Source organism: Lissotriton helveticus, chromosome 9 (genome assembly GCF_964261635.1).
Source record: "Lissotriton helveticus chromosome 9, aLisHel1.1, whole genome shotgun sequence".
Lineage (NCBI taxonomy): Eukaryota > Metazoa > Chordata > Amphibia > Caudata > Salamandridae > Lissotriton > Lissotriton helveticus.
This window is the reverse complement of record NC_136070.1, coordinates 537,544,340-537,558,975: the sequence shown is the minus strand read 5'-3', so window position 1 is coordinate 537,558,975 and position 14,636 is coordinate 537,544,340.

The following is a 14,636-nucleotide window of genomic DNA, read 5'->3' as shown; positions in this document are numbered from 1 at the left end:
TGAATCATAGATAGTGTGGCAATCACATTTTACCTACTAACCATCACACACCAACGAATGTGACAATGTTGACTATTCTATCTCACCTAATAAAAATTCCAGGTTTCCCAGGCTGTGAAAATTGCGTGGGCGACCTGGTATCTTTATGTTTTCTAATGTTTATTGGTTTGATACACACTGTTGTTGATGTACTCTGTTAAAAAATAGCCAGCACAACCATGTGGTACATGTTAAAAAATAAGTGCTGATGTAAAACACCATCACTAATTAAGCACTGAATACAGCATTTATATAAAACATGAACACCCAATATCAACTGCAACAGAGAAGCCCCCGCCCACATCTGGCAAGAATAAGTTAACATAAACAACTGATCCCATAAAAGTCATATTCAGCAGCATTCTAAACATGGGTGTGTTAGAGAAAACACTAGATTACATCATACAAATAAAGGCAACAAACATGTAACATATATGACCATCATAGGCATTTTACATGATAACAATAGAGTTCACAAAAGTAATGGACAAGTAATGTTATGTCTTTATATATATTAAAAAAGAAAGAGGAGTAAATTAATGAGCTATTATGACCAGGAGCAGCTCACTGGCCTTTGAGAACTTCCATCTGCTGCCATAACAGTGGCAAACTGGTTCTCAACTGCAATGCTTAACAACACCTCTGAGTGGGCAGAGAATATACCACTGTGGCCCAGTGGGCAGTAAACAAGGGCCAAGGGAAACAAAATATTTCCAAAAAATCACCTGTCAAAGTATTTTTAGATCTAGGCTAGACAGCACATGTGCTATCTCGAAGAGATATGTGTTTAATATGTGGGCTTCCGCCTGCCCACAGGCTCCCTATTTTCCCGCTCCATGGTCTGTCTCATATTATTTGTCACTATTAGTCCCTAGCATATATGATCATGCCTCTTCTTCTGTTTAGCCCTCATGGACCAAGTACTTGTAAACATCCACTGTTCCCATTTTTACAACCATTTTAGGACCAACATTTTTCTTTCTTTTACAGCATTCTACAAAGTGCTCGTGCTTTTACCAGTTCCATCTCATCCCACCCACCCTCATGCCTCGTCCACAGATCACCCTCCCCACATCATTGCTACTCCCATTGTTGCTCATTTCTGTCATCCCCACCTCTTTCTTTCTGTCTCTGCATGCTCCCTCACATCTCCCAGTGTTGTCCCGTCCACAGATCACCTCTTCCTCCATCACTGCTTTTCCTATTGTTGCTGCTTTCCATTTCCCCCTCCTCCTTCCTTCCATCGCTGCTTGCTCCCTTGCACCTCCCGTTGCTCGCCCCATCCACTGATCACCCCCTCCCCTGTCACTGCTTTTCCCTTCATTGCTGCTTTCTATTTCCCCATGACCTCCTCCCATCTCTGCTTGCTCCCTTGAACCTTGTAGTGCTTGCCCCATCCAGAAATCACCCCCGACCATGTCACTGCTTTAAACCCCCATTGTGGTCTATGTCATTCTATAAGTGCTAGCATTTGTGCACGGCTGCTATTGCTTGGCACCTTTGTAGTTTCTGTTTATTTTCCATGTGTGTGGGAACTAGGTGTGTGCGTGTTTACACAATATGTGGTTATTCAGATATTGTGTTTAAAGCTGGAAAATCATACCTCAAGTGAATCAAGTATGCGTTATCACAGGGCATGTCAGAGCTTCTAAAGTACCTGAGTCTTCTGCTGTAATTGCATAGCCATGTTTATCCAGTGCGAAAAAATTGAATGGTTTGAGTCTCACTTTTTACTTCTCAGTTCATAGGGTGGGACTATATTTCTTCAAATTTCTCCCATGGGGACACTTTCGTACTTTTTCCGCTTTCACTGGAGTAGTGTTCCTGTGCACTCTTGTTGTTTAACCTGAACTCTCTTCAAAGGATCCAGGCTGAGTCCTGATGTTATCAAGGTCTTCCTTCCCCTCAGCTTCCATGGCAAAAGTAGTCCTTTTACTGCGGTTGCCGATGCAATGTATTTCCTCATGTTCACTACTGTAAATCAGCCTAACACTGTGATTTTTCTGGTTTTCTTGTGCAGTTTTGTATGGGGCCAACACCAACCGAAGGTAGTGGAGCTCTTTACATTAGCACCAATTACTTTCTTTTAAGTGTGTTATTTGGGCACAATCACAATTAAAAATGTTTCACCAGCAAATCAGGGTACAAATTAACACAATGATTTGCCAGTGCAACATTACTTTTAATTCTGATTTACTTTCAAAATAATCCCTTAAAAAAAGGATTTATATCAGTTTCATGTTTCAGGTTTCAGACATTGACTCACATAAAGTCTTTATGAAATACACAGAAGAGTGAGTTTATATTTACATCTCCCAATGACGCATTATTTTGTGCCCTTGATTTTCAATTGTTACATCCATCAAATTAAAGGCTGGCTGTTGCATGGATACAACAGTGACTATGTTATATTTACCAACATACATTTCCTTAATATACCTTTAATTCATCTCTTTCACGTGATGGATATAAGAAATATATAATGGAAATAAACATGCTTAGTAGGAGCATATACATTGTTCCATGGAAACGGTAATAACAAAAAACAATTGCTTACATAATGCCAACTAATGTAAATATCATTGTTATTACTTTATTATTACATGATGCCATTTGTGAGCGGAGAACTGCTATGAAGTTGTTGCTTCTCTATGTCAATGCATGTCTGCTGTGCTGCTTTCAGTGCTCCTGCCGCCGGAGGAGCGAGGCCACATTACAGGCTCCGCTGGTGACGCTGAGAGGAAAGTAGGCCTCATCTGGCTCTGAGGGGCAGATTTACAAGCCCCTTGCGACACATTTACGCCGCAGTTGAGTCACTTCTGTCACAGAGCGGCGGTGTAAACCATGCGCCATATTGTGCCGTATTTAAGGACTGCACCACATGAAACCTGCGTCATGGGCATTCCCTCGCAGGTACACCTCGTAAAAGTGGCGCACTGAAATCTACAAGATTTCACTGAGTCACTTATACAGCCATGCTGCGTCAAAAGCCTGCGCCTGCTTGAAGCAGGCGTAAGGGGTGATGCAGCATGTTATGCATATGGTGCCCCCGAGCCTTGCTGGAGCCGCGTCGCGCTTGCGACGCAACTCCAGCAATGCGCCGCATTTACGACGGGGGATGCGATACGCATCTGCCCATCCGTGCGCCATGGCGCGCCATATTGTAAATGCGCTGCATCAGTGGTGGCGCACGAGTGGTTTTGCATGTCGCATCTGTTCTGCCACATCCCTGCTGATCTGTAGAGATGCGCCAGAAGTCGTAAATCTGCCCCTGAGTGCGCATGCCTGAGCTGATGTGTCATTAGCACTAACACCGCATTGACAACGCCTAAAGACATTAACATTGACAACGCCTACAGTTCTTTTTTGCTGAGCCCTTTTGGCTTGCCAGCGCTTGTTTTAATGTAATTGTCACAGCTTTAACAACCTGACCTGAACAGTTAATGAAATCATTGTGAGAATCATGTTTGAGTGCTTCTCCGTGTACTATTTTAACAAATATTATCTAATGTATCACACACGTGTGAAATTATCCTTTCTTGAGAACGTACACCTGTTATTTTTTAAGAAGTAAAAATGTACCGTATTCTACCACACTTTAGCAGTGATGCGTATTCCTCTTTTAGTCCATTTATTCCCAAAATTATTACTTCTACCTCGATGGGGCACATTTTTTGCCATTTACTGCCCTGTCAATAAGAGGCATTACAATAAATCAGGGGTGCCTTTTTTGATCAAGCGCCTAAGGATTATAAGATTGGTCAAAGTGATGAGTTTCAGTCAAATAACCTGCAGTTTAAGTATATGTTCACAAACAGGCACTTGCTGGAACCCACTGAGTTACCTAAGATTGTATAATGCTGCATACTTTCGTTGAACAATTGCTAATCGTTTATATACAAGACGTTGCTAGACGCCAATGGCCATTTTCTAAATGCAGCTTATATTAAGTGGAATTGTTTCCTTGACAGTTTATTCGAGGTCTAAATCCCGTGTGCTAAAACTGTACCAAATCTAAACCAATGGTAACTGGAATATCAGAATTTGCCATAGAGCAACTATTTCAGACTCAAAACCCCCCACTCGCAGATTTTACTCCAAAGCAACCACATCTTGCCCTTTGACATGAAAATTCCTCTCAAGCCTGGCACACAGTATGGAAAGGTGTCAAGGACCTCGCCAGCCAATCCCACGAAATCTACTTCTTGATTACAAAGTCCCCATGACCCCATGTCAAGAGTGACACCATCAACCAGTCTTGGTTTTTGAACGAATAGCACGTTGTATTCTGGGACTTATAGTTTTCTGTTATCATTGTGAACATGGTCTAAATGATCTACCCATGAAAAATGCTATTGACTAATAATGTAGGGTGGCTGAATGTGAAATGGGGTCACTTGCAAATGTGTAAGAAACAGCATTGTCTGAACCTGGTGTGACCACGTCCTCGCAGACACTAGCACCTTAGCAGATCGAAAAAGCGGCCGGTGATGGCCACTTCAGTGGCCCAAGCGGGTATACTGTCCCTGGGGGCAAGGAAGCCACCTTGCAAGCTTGGTTGGCTTTCACAGCCCAGTTGTCTCCTTTGCAGGATGACCCTGAATCTTGCTGTAGCCTTGTGTGTCTTCATGATGCTTTCACAGTGCCGACACCAAAAACTCTCATTTTGTGATACGTGTTAAAAAAAAAAGTATGTGTATACCATGTTATAGTTCTCCACTGTGTCTATAACCAGTGGCTAATAGAAATCTCTGTAGGCAACACAATGTTGTGCTGAGCATAGTCCAACCACATTTCTGCCTTGTCTTTTGCAACTTTCTCAGCATTGTTGAAGAGGTTTTGAGTTGCCACAGGACAGGTGCGAGTGGCTCTTACAGTCCTGTATTATTTTCGTTGAATTCTGATACTTGTGCTGTATTTTAGCAAACCGTCTAAAAAGAAATCGTATAAATTGAGATTACTGTCTTTTGAAGAACCACAGATTTTTCCCTACCTACTTTTCAACAAAAATAACAAACCTGTCAGGTGCGCAACGCCCATTGGGCAAAAAGGGCTGTACCCCCCCTCAGGCGTTGATCATAGCCCGGCCTGTTATCTTCTTGCCTCAGGTAAAGCCCGGGCAGTGCAGCAAACTGCTTGGGAAGCCATGTTGGAAAAGACGCTCAGGGGAATATTTACAAGAAAATGCCAGAGCGCTGTGTTACATTAAATTTGAAAAGGCCGTGCTACAACATTTTCAAAACACAGGGGTGTACTGTTTTTACAAAGATATGGCGCACCCCTGCATTTCCCCAGTGCTGGCACTAATTAAGCTGCCTAGCGCCAACGCAGGCACCCTTGCACCCTGTTGCAAGGGTGCCTGCGCTGCAGGGGTAATTGTTTAGGTGTAGGGAGGGACAAATTCCTGCACATAAACAATCAATAATGGTGATTTGCTCTTTCTATGTAGGCTGCAGAATTGAGAACACATAGAAAGAGCAAAAAACTAGGAGAAATTAATAATTTCTCCTCGTATCACCATTCTAAGACCAGATATTACCTAGCCTTTGTTTTTGGCGCTGCCCCAGTTTTGTAAATCTGGGTCAGCGTGATAAAGCAATGGGTATTGCGGTGGAACACCCATAGCAACACCCATTGGCCACCAGACTGTGGCAGAAAGGTGTTTATTTACAAGGTGGCGTTAAGCCACGTTAATGGGCTTAGCGCCACCTTGTAAATATGGGGAATGGCGCAACACCACCAGAGCATCAAAAAAAGTGACGCTGAAGTGGCGTTAGGTGCTTGTAAATATGCCTCCCCATTTTCTTTAAATAGACAGGTTCAGCGTCTCATGCTGTCTACGAATGTTTTCTCAGAAGGGGGAGGAGGTAACTGGTGATCGTGATTCACAATATCCTAGGGTGCAGACCTCATGGTGGGGGCTCTAGCTGTGCAGGGCAATGTTTTTGAGCCTTCACTATTATTTAAAGTAGAGCTAATGATTGCCGATCAGCACTGGGATGAGAGAGACCATCTGCACTTAAAAGTTGCTCTCTGCCCCCTCTCCATCTTGACTGACAGATACCCTCTAAATTTCTGAGAAAACAAGGCAGAAAATGACAAATTGCAAGCAATTGCATTTATATATAGCGCTTATTACCCATGAGGAATGTTAGCAAGAAGTATATAAATATAAATGCAACAAAGGGAAGAATTTGTTTTCTTTTTAAATGGGTTTGCAGAAAACGACAAATTGGCAGAAATGGGCAGACAATGGCAAATTATAATGTATGAAATAGCATTTAAATATAGCACTTATTACCCATGGGGAGCAGTAGCAAGCACTAAATACATGCATTAATGGGGAGAATTGGTTTTCTTTTTTTCTTTTTAGATGGGTTTGCAGTCGTTCAGTGTCCACCAGACAGTCCAGACTTTTCTATCAATAGCATCACATCATCCAGTCTGTTGGGGTGGAGGGGGTTTATGGTTTTTCTTCTACAAAAATACAAGTAGTAGCTAAAAAAATAAGAACCTACAAAGTTGTTTTGGCATATATGGTTATGGGCAGTACTTTCTTTCAGTGGTTGCTGGTGGATAGCAGCAGCATTTAAACAGGGCCACTGGAATTATGCGACAGTGGATGATCAAATTATGCGGCAGGATTGACTAAATTATATGGCAACAAGAGGTATACTATGCAGTGTTAGGAGGCACATTTTGTGATCGTATTACTTCATTATTTTGTGTTTTTTATGCATCTGGGTTAAACAGGGCGGGACTGGGAACCACAACCGGCCCTGGCAAAGTGCTCGGCCGGCCCCCCCTCCCTACTCGGGAGGGTTGGGGGTGACGCCGAGCTCTTTGCCGGGCCGGTTTTCGGCCGATTTTGGTACAGGGTCGATTTTGCAGCTATGCTGCAAAAACGGCCCTGTAACAAACTGGCCCCCAGGGGCCCAAAACCGGCCCTCACCCGTGCGGCGCACCGGGGGATTGCCTGGTGCCCGCTATGGCCAGTGCGGCCCTGAGGTTAAGGTTTGATTTAACTAGTGCTAGCTTAAAACCCAAATATTAGATAAAAACACTAATGATGGCCAGTCAACCTTTGCATAAGGCCTTCCACTGTGTATCAACACATGTCGCTGCATTTTCAGTATCTTTTGATCCATTAGAGCTGGAAACACGTTTTATGCTAAAATCTGCTATATGTGGCAAATGCAAATCCATAATAATGCAAGAAAGGCTGGGACTGCATAATTCCATAATTCCATTGGCACTACGTATTAGTGGGGACAGAGGGGCACATGCATCAATATTGCTTTTTGCGATTCCTTAATTGCAAAAAATAAGGAATCGCAATTAAGGAATTGCAAACTGCAATGCATCAAGAAATCGCAAAAAAATAGCGATTTCTTAAAATTCCTTAATTGCGATTCTCTAATTGAGAATCGCAATTAAGGAATACCTCTCCATCCATTCCTATGGGCCTAGAGGCCCATAGGAATGAATTGGAAGACATTCTTAATTTGCGATTCTCCATTAGAGAATCGCAAATTGAGAATGTAATTTCAAGGGTGCAGGGGTGTCCAAAGGACACCCTGTTGCACCCCTGAAATCTGCCTATAAGTACATCTTGCACACACACATTCCCCAAGGGCATGTGTGTGTGTAAAATGGGACTTTGAAAAATGCACTTTAGTGCATTTTTCAAAGTTTTCGCAAATTACCATGAAGGTCAACTTCATGGTAATTTGCTCCCCTTATTTGCGAATTCGCAAATTTTTTAGGTTTGATGCATTGCTTTTAAGGAATCTCATTTTGAGATTCCTTAAAAGCAATCGCAATTTAAGAAATCACAATTTTGCGATTTCTTAAATTGCGAAAAGTACAAAAATGGTGATGCATCCCAAAAATTGAAATTGCATTCGCAAACGGACGAATTTTGCGATTCGCACCATTTGCGAATGCAATTTACAATGATGCATGTGCCCCAGAGTCTTTTAAAAAATGGTCCAGCAAACAGCATTCCAGATCCTCTGAGTTAAATATACCTGATGTCCTGTTCTATCTCAGAAAGATGGCGAGATAAGACCCAAGCACTGATGTTGCTTCTCAGCCTGTTATGCAGTATTGGCTACAGAGTGATGGCTTGACAATAACATCATGCCACACAGTTACTCTAACAGTCAATAGTCAGACAGTGGTGCAGTGCAGCCTCTCTCTGTGCTCTACTGTCTCATATGTGCTCTGTGGCCAAGTCTGGCTAAATCAGGATATGAACTCTGCAGAAGAGACACATATGAGATGGAATATTCCCTATGACTTTGTCGAGGACTACTGGGGGCTAACCTCTAATAGTCCACTTAACAGAAGCACTTTTTGTGCCAGTTGCCATCTGTGTTTAGTGGACGGACACATAATAAACTAAAGAGGTGGATCATCTTGGCACAGTGCATGGACAGAACCTGGCACGGCGCCTACTGAAGCTTTCTGCTGCAGCAGCATGGTATGCTCCAGACAGGTCAGGAATTTTTGGGGTCAGCCTCTTGGTCATCTTTGCCATCTCTGCAAGTGGCAGTTTGTGCTTGGAAAACCTTGAGCTGAAGAGAGAAAGAGGACTAAGACACACATACATTTCACAGGCTCGCTTGAAATGCAAATTGGCTTCTCAGCCTTGCTGCTGTTCCTCAAGCTGGACCATTTTTGCCATCAGCTGGTGCTTGCTTCACCTTCTACATCTCTACGCCAATTTCAAAGCAGCAAGTGTTGTCCTGTGGGTTAACACACCTGCTGCTGTGATACAGTCCAGGAACCTTGCCTTTTTTAATGTCCGCATTAAGAGTATATTTTAAAGCTCAAGCTTGGTGCCAAGATGCCAACTTGAAATTTAACATATTTATTAGTTGCCTTTTGCTTTCATGATCTTTAGGCCATCACCTCAGCCTTAGCACTGTATATCCTACCCTCTATCCTTCCCTCTATCCCTATAGTCACTCTCCTCTCTACCCATGCCGCTTCCTCCTCTCCTGCTCCATCATCCTCCCTTTTACTTTTTCCTCCATCTGCTACTTCCCACTCCTTACATTTCACTTTTGTCTTCTTTTTAGGTCTCAGCTTGAGAGCGCATGCGCTGTCTGGAAGAGAGGTGTTGTGTTCTATCTGTGGGCTTAGAGGTCGCCCATCTCCACCATTGGTAAACTTCAGCATTGCTCTCATCTTCTTAGATGCCATTCATCATGGCATGCAGGTATCATGCTCTCTTCTTGTGTTTGCCCCTCCCATAGCTAATGGATCAAGTACATGTCTCCTTACACTGTCTCTCTTTGCAGAGCTACTTTTTTTCTTCGTTGTCAAGCACTCCATGTGAGTACTTGTGTTTTCAGGCCGTCTCTCTCTTGTACACATATACACATACCACTAAAATGCATGCACATGTACATAAATTAATGCATTTCTTAAAAACCTGTTAAAACACGAACAGCATGTGTTTATTATTTTTGGCACAATCCGATGGTATTGGAGCAATCGCTCTGTCGTCCGTCTTGCCATAGCACGAACACAGACCAATGGTATTGGAGTGCTTTATGTGGTCACCTGTTACATTACACAATGACGCATTCATTTTTGTCACCGATACTGCTTCAATTACGTTTTTTTTTCTATTGTTGCTAGCCCAGCTCCCCATCCCATACGGCTTGCCTGCTTGACCCGTCCCCCCACTACCGTCCTGATCGCTGCTGCTTTTTTTTGTTGCACTGTCCGATGGTATTGGAGCCCTTGTTCCGTTCTCCATCTTGCCGTAGTGCTAACACCAGACAATGGTATAGGAGCTCTTTCAATGCTCACCAGTTATATTACACAATAACAGCGTAAGTGATTTGCCAAGAATCACAAATTGTTCAGCCAACCCTGAGATTTGAACCTGGTTCCCCAGTTCCCTTGTCGGCAGCTCTAGTCATTATGCCACAACCTCACTTCACTTCAAAGCACCTCAATTGTTTCTCACTATCACTTAAACATTTGTTCCGCAAGACCCCGTCAACACCAAACAAGCATTGGGGAAGCCAATAGATCTTGGCAATACTTGAGCTAGTGGCCTTGTTAATGTGAATGTCTTTTAGCCATGTTGTCTAGCTGCACATTTGCTGTTTAGCATGACTGAAAGCCACTGACAAAAACGGTATGATGCAGCCAGCACAGGACACATCATAGCAGTTTTTTTGTGTTAGGAGGGGCAGGACAATAAACTCAACATGGGGGCGAAGAGACTCAGGGTCGGCTCAACAGCCTGTGATTCTGGGCTTTCAGTAACTTTCAGCCATGCTGAACAGCTGATGTGCTGTTAGTTTATTTACTGTTGTCTCCATCCCACTGCCTCTACTTCCCTGCTCTTTCTAAATGTCCTCACTACAATGGTAGGCCAAATAGAATATCAAATTGGCCTAAAAGCAATGACTGTCAAGACGGCATTCACAACAACGCATGTATGGTTTGGAAGGCATAGGATGAAGAGAGTGTGTGTGTAGAGAGTGGAATAGAAGACGAGGTAAATATAGATGAGAGGTTCAACTGCAATGCAAACCATCACATGTCTAGTGTGTTGCTTGCCAATGTAACAAACGAAGGGATGGGACTGCTTGGGGTTGAGAAGCACATTTCATTGCCTGTTTTATTAAGGAGAAGAACATGGCACTAAAGTTGATTACTCATCTCAAGATAGGGCTAAACATCTAGTAGACATAAATGAGTTCCTGCACTGATAACATGTGTTTGTATGAACGAATATTGGTAATCGCAGGGTGCACTACGTTAAGATTGAGTGAATGGTTCAGTGTGATACTTAAAAGTTCTGGGTGCTCTCGCAGGGTGGTGTTATCCGTCTGGAACACCTTCGGATATCAAAACTGTTGTGTATGCGGAACTCCGCAGGAACATCCCCTAATGAGGCACACCAATTCGGGTCACTCGCAGGTGCTTCAAAGTTTTTTAATTCATTTGAATAGTTGTATACAGGTAATCCCTTTAGGGATAATTAGCTTCGATATTTAACATCATATCGTAGTTTGACCAGAATCATAATCCATATGTATATAAACATTGAACTCCAATGCATTTCGGGCTTGGCAGCCCTTGGTCACGGAGAGCTGAGGAGGAAGCGAGAGAAGGGAGCGAGTGAGAAGACGTGCTAAAACAATGTGTCGTTCAGGGTCGGGGAATTAAAGTGCACTAGTGTGTGGGTAATTGGTAAAAGTGCTCGAAATTAAGGTGCTGGGTCGGGTAAGTGGAGGAAGTAATACCGTTAGGCGTGCTAAAACATTATCTCGTGCAGGGTCGGGGAAAATTTTATAATGGGGTAGATTAATGCGTGGGCAATTGATAAAAGTGCTCGTAGTTAAGGTGCTCGGTCGGGTGAATGGAGAAAGTAATAGCGCTAGTAACGTGGAGGAACTCTCAATCTATTGTTTAAAAATAGTTCAGATTCTTACTTCAAAGGAAACGCGAAGCGTCCTGAGACATTCAGCATCGGTCATCCGTTCGCCGTCTAAACCGCGTGTGACGTGGCCGGCTATAAATTTACATCAACATAGATGACGGACTCGTCCCATGGGAAACGGGGCCATCTTGGAGTGGTGAAATATTACTATGCAAAAGGTGATAACGTGATAGACGTAAACAAGCGTATGTGAGCTAATATGGGTGAATAGGCAAGGGGAGGGTAGACAGGGTAAAAGGGTAGACAGGGTAGAAGAATAAGGTGCAGCAACAGTGGTAAAGTCTTCCTAGGTTGAAGGTAGTGACAAGATAAACATAAATGAACATATGTGAACAAATACAGGTAAAAAGATGAAGAGAGTAAAGAGCAAAGTGTAGCAGCAGAAGGTGATTCATGTTACATCCATTACAAATAACAACTAAATTCTGTACGGTCGTTAAGCCCATGGGGCTTCAGGGTCTGCAACAGGTAGATCCATTCGAGCTCACGCTTCAATAAAAGTTTAGTGTTGTCAATGCCTTCTTTTTTGGATACGATCTCCAGGATCAAGAATTTCAATTGGGCAATTGAATGACGTGCTTCCATGAAGTGGAGAGCGATGCTGGATTTCTCAGATTTAAGCCTGATGTTAGACTTATGCTCGTTCAATCTGGTTTTGATTTTGCGCTCCGTCTTCCCGATATATAGTTTGCCGCATGGGCACTTTAGGGCATAGATTAAGTTGGTAGAATTACATGTGGCATCTACGTGAAGTTTGATAGTGTATCCTTTCATGGGATGCTGTAGAAATAAAGAACAGCGTATGGTTCTTGTATCAAAATTTTCCACTGCAAGTACAGCATACAAAAAAATTATTTGGAAACATTGGCCAATACTGCAAAATGAGCCGGACTTTCAAGGAATCTTTAATGAGCCCCCAATATTTGCCTACACCAGGAACTGCAACATTAAAGAAATACTGGCGAGGCCCACAGAACCAATCAAACACCACCGTGGCACTCAACCTTGCTTGAACTGTGGTCATTGTAATAATGTAATCCGGGGCAATGAAATACAGCATCCCATGAAAGGATACACTTTGCTCTTTACTCTCTTCATCTTTTTACCTGTATTTGTTCACATATGTTCATTTATGTTTATCTTGTCACTACCTTCAACCTAGGAAGACTTTACCACTGTTGCTGCACCTTATTCTTCTACCCTGTCTACCCTTTTACCCTGTCTACCCTCCCCTTGCCTATTCACCCATATTAGCTCACATACGCTTGTTTACGTCTATCACGTTATCACCTTTTGCATAGTAATATTTCACCACTCCAAGATGGCCCCGTTTCCCATGGGACGAGTCCGTCATCTATGTTGATGTAAATTTATAGCCGGCCACGTCACACGCGGTTTAGACGGCGAACGGATGACCGATGCTGAATGTCTCAGGACGCTTCGCGTTTCCTTTGAAGTAAGAATCTGAACTATTTTTAAACAATAGATTGAGAGTTCCTCCACGTTACTAGCGCTATTACTTTCTCCATTCACCCGACCGAGCACCTTAACTACGAGCACTTTTATCAATTGCCCACGCATTAATCTACCCCATTATAAAATTTTCCCCGACCCTGCACGAGATAATGTTTTAGCACGCCTAACGGTATTACTTCCTCCACTTACCCGACCCAGCACCTTAATTTCGAGCACTTTTACCAATTACCCACACACTAGTGCACTTTAATTCCCCGACCCTGAACGACACATTGTTTTAGCACGTCTTCTCACTCGCTCCCTTCTCTCGCTTCCTCCTCAGCTCTCCGTGACCAAGGGCTGCCAAGCCCGAAATGCATTGGAGTTCAATGTTTATATACATATGGATTATGATTCTGGTCAAACTACGATATGATGTTAAATATCGAAGCTAATTATCCCTAAAGGGATTACCTGTATACAACTATTCAAATGAATTAAAAAACTTTGAAGCACCTGCGAGTGACCCGAATTGGTGTGCCTCATTAGGGGATGTTCCTGCGGAGTTCCGCATACACAACAGTTTTAACATGTGTTTGTGCACATTCAGAAAGAGTGTGACTCTGTCATAAACAGGTCCCATGTTCTTGTAGATCTAAACTGGAACACAGATACAGCAGAGTCCCTGCATACATAGTGCAGAGCCCCCGTCCAGACAGAGCAAAGTCCAAGCAAAAATAGAGGAGTGGTCATATAAGTATATTGTTGAGCTTATTTACAGAGAGTTGATTTCTTGCACTGAACTAGAGCCGATCCCCTGGTCTACATAGAGAGCCAGCTCACAGGCTGAGTTGAGTCTATGATAGGAAGTGAGGAGAAGGTGGGAAGGAGTGTGAGAGTGAGAAAGAAGGGATTGAGAATAGTGACAAAGAAGGAAGTGAAAGTTTACAAGAATATGGATGGAAAGAGAAGAAAGAAATGAGAGGAGAATGTGACTAACACATCAAAGACAAGAGGAGTGTGACATGGAAGATGCAGAGTGAGTGATGTATAAACATGCAGCAAACCAATGACAATAAGGCACATTATACAGCATATTTCACCAATTAATTTTGCTTCCTTCTTCACTAGAAGTCTGGATGTCACCTTGTCAGTGGGTGATGCCAGTGCTGGCAGTAGGTGCCGCAGGAACAAATCTCCAACATAATATTTTGAACACCAGCACCTTGACACCTGGGGATCTGGGGTTGAATCCAGATTGGCACTTGACTGAAAAGTGTGCAATTCTGGGCAAATCACATGGGCATAGATTCATCAAGGTAAAATCCGCTCGCAAAAGGGCAGATTCTCAGAATCTGCCCCTTTGCGACCGGTATTTCTGCATTTGGGATGCATCATCCCAAATGCAAAAATCGCAAATTAAGAATTCACAAAATTGCGATTACTTGCATTTAAGCAATCTCAAATTGAGATTCCTTAAATGCAATGCATTAAAGTTTAAAAAATAGCGATTTTGCTAATAGGGCTCGCAAATTACCATGAAGTTGAACTTCATGGTAATTTGCAAAAACTTTGAAAAATGCACTAAAGTGCATTTTTCAAAGTTTCATGTTGCGCACACACATGCCCTAAGGGCATGTGTGTGCGCAACATATGTGCACAGATCAAT